Here is a 3,389-nt window from a genome sequence, read left to right on the forward strand (position 1 = left end):
CTGAAACAGTTAATGCTGGTTCTGATAGAAAGGTGTCAGAACACACAGTGCATCACAGTTTGTTGGTATGGGGCTGATCGGTGTATATTCAAAGAGCCTTCACTCTCTGATCAACAGCCACGTCCTGCATTAGAAAAGTACATAGAAGTATTACTTCCTTCTGGAAGGTAAAGATTTCATACTGAGCTGATAAATAGAAGGAAAAAAAAAAGCAGTAGAACAAGCACAGATCCACTTTCTCTCTGGAGACATCACTCCGGAAGGGCCGGCAAGTTCACAGAAAAACAGCAATTTCAGCTTTAATCATTACAGTGGGGGTAAATAATTATCCAGACGGGATTTAAATCACTAGGGCATGTTGATGTTAAAATCACATCTAAATAAATCCAGGCCGAATGGGGCTTTGTACAGTTCCAAAAGGCTGAATGAACAATTTCATACGCCCCTTTTTAAAAAAATAAAAACTGCCTGTGTAAAGAGAAGAGAGGGCGGTCAAACCCGCAAAAAGCAGGAGCCGGCTGACAAGCTGTGGGCACAATAGGTGACCATGTTTCAAATGTCCCGCAGTCTCCCCAGCAGCCAAACGTTCATATAGGTTCACTGACAGTAGTTGGATTGACTGGTCAGCACTAGGCATGGGACAATATTAACATTTCATGTACGATTGTCATGGCCAAAATTATTGAGATTCACAATATTATCCCGATTATCACCAAAATGTGCTCAAAAATCTTAAAACGGCTCTCAAATCAATCACTCAACCTCACATGAGATTCAAAACATTAATATAGCAGCAGACAACTATTAGCTATCTTTGTGCTCTCTGTTTATTCTGACCAAAGCAGAGTTGGTGTTTGTTGGAACAGTAGAAACACTACTGATGTTATGAGGTAAAATTAGCATTTTTGTCTATGTGGTGGTGATAGCGATATTACAGCTGGTTAATCAAAAGGTCTGTCTCTGTAAGGATCCTTTCCATAATGTTGTCAGAAACAATCTGAGCCTGTCAGTGGCCAAAATAACAACTTTTAATGGACATAGTTTGTCCTCAAGGATTAGCAGTTTAAAAGTTAGATGGCAGCCATTGGCATTTTTCAGCTATTTTCACATGTAGGCCTGTGAAATAAGGGCATATTTCAACCTAACCAGTGTTGTTAATTGTTGGAAAGACTAACAGAGTCGTTTTTGGTGAGTTTTATTTAGTTTCTGGCCAGTTTGAATTTATGATTATCTGCTAAGTAAAATTACTGTTCAGTGTGGTCTGGTCAGTTGTAGTCCTTTTTGTTTTGGTCTGAGATGCTGGCACTCTAGTGCGACATCTAGTGGTTGTGCTTTCCTGCTATATAACCTTTAAATATAAAATTATTTGCCACCAGGAAACAGGGAGAAGCATGAAAATTGTTTTACATGTCTAGGTTACATTCTAACTATTGTTTGAGTCTATTTTTAAATGTAACAGCTTCTTCAGGCTATGCTGGATATATTTTTTGGCAATAGTTGCCCAGAATAGTTTCATCCTTCACATATATTACATTTTTGCATAGGCTTGGAAGTGACAGTCATGGCAGCTTGTTTACTTCTGCGTACAACTTGGATTAGTCCATACACAGACATGACCATGAGCCCTTCTTTGGTTCTTTGGATAAATACAAAAGGCTAAACCCATCGCCTGAGTCATAAAACACAGAAAGTGGACTTGTGATGAGTGTTGGTCTTTCATCCAATGAGTCAAATGTGACATACTGCGTATGTGAGGCCTGCACTGTACACTGTCAGGGCCTGGGGCTGCTTCACTGATGTCAGAGCTGGTTATTTTTTCCATTGGCATTCACAACCAGCATGGCTGTCACAGTGTACTTGAGAGAGACACCACTCTGTCAGGATTTGGCTACTTGGTCAAAGACTCGTGAATATCAGTGAAACATTTCTGCAAACGCAGAGTGACAAATAACAAAGCTGAGATATTCAAAGTGAATTCAAAATGAAGCATATAAATGAAAAAAGTATCTGTATTAAGCACTGAGCATAAAGAGTTACTTAGAGTTGGATCAGTAATTTGAATCCCATAAATACTGATAGCAGCCTTCTGATTTTCCTCCTCTCTTTCCTCCCTCTTTCTCTCTTTATTGACTTGCAGCACAATGCAGCAAATCCATCCCATTACCAATCCAAGAGGAAAATCATTGAAGTATTTGGTGCGAATTGATTGTATTTTGGGACCAATCTGTTGGCTTTTAAATAAAAGTCCAAACAGTGTCACTCACAGTCAGTCACAGTCACAAGAAACTATATTCACAGTCACAAACAGAGAAAATAATGAGGCGACATGAAAATGACAACATCTGAAAACATGTGACTGAATTAGATGCCAAAATCATCAGTGTTAATGGAAACAAGTGCTGATGGGAACTGCTCACAGCTTTCAGTTTTGCATATGGCTTTTAACTAATTTTAAGGTACAAATTATTAACAATATATCACCTTTTAAATTAGCATACTGCATTATTCATAGAAACATCAATTAAACTAAAACAAGAGCAGGTGAGACTTGATGCAAGAAAAAAGCAGAAACAATACCATCACAAAAACATTCCCAGCAAAGCCTTCACCACTCACATATACAATGCAAGTACCTACCACCTGGACTGACACTGACTTGAAGCCCTTTAAACAGAAACCCTGATTTTTCCCTAACCTTACCCACAGTGCTTTGGTTGTCTAAACTTAACCACACAGGACTCAGGGTGCAAATCCTGGTCTTCAAATGGATAAATCTTGTGCAGTTATCTCAGTTTGGGGTGGTAAAATACGCATTTAGAACATTGAGTTTGCATTAAAAACTGGGTGGTAAGTTCTTACGATGACGTGCTACTATAATTAGAAAATGTTAACATACTAAACAAAGATGGTGAATGTGAACGTTTTACCCTCTAATCATCAGCAAGTAAACATTTTCATTATGTTGGCATGCTAATGTTAGCATTCAACTCAAAGCATTGCTCTAGAGCCTCACAAAGCCACTGGCATGGTTGTAAACTTATTCTGTTAAATCTGTCTCTGGCAAGTCCCACAACTGAATGGCAAAGGACTAAACTTGAGTTTACTTATAAAAAAGAACTCCACTGATTTAGCATTGCACTTCAAAACAGTTCCATATCTAAGATTCCGTAGCATTTTACATATTATTTTTATGTATCAATCACTTTTTATTGCCAATGAGTGAAGAGGTTTTAATGTAACTTAAAATATTAGACCTTCTCATGCATTTATGTAAGCAAGTGGGTCGGATTCATTGTGAAGATCCAAAGGATATGACATTAAATTTTATTTGTATAGTGCCAATTCATAACAGAAGTTATCTCAGGACACTTTTCAAATAGAGCAGACCG

The sequence above is a fragment of the Morone saxatilis genome, unplaced genomic scaffold (genome assembly GCF_004916995.1).
Source record: "Morone saxatilis isolate NCDOM2014 unplaced genomic scaffold, NCSU_SB_2.0 Contig14, whole genome shotgun sequence".
Taxonomy (NCBI): Eukaryota; Metazoa; Chordata; class Actinopteri; family Moronidae; genus Morone; species Morone saxatilis.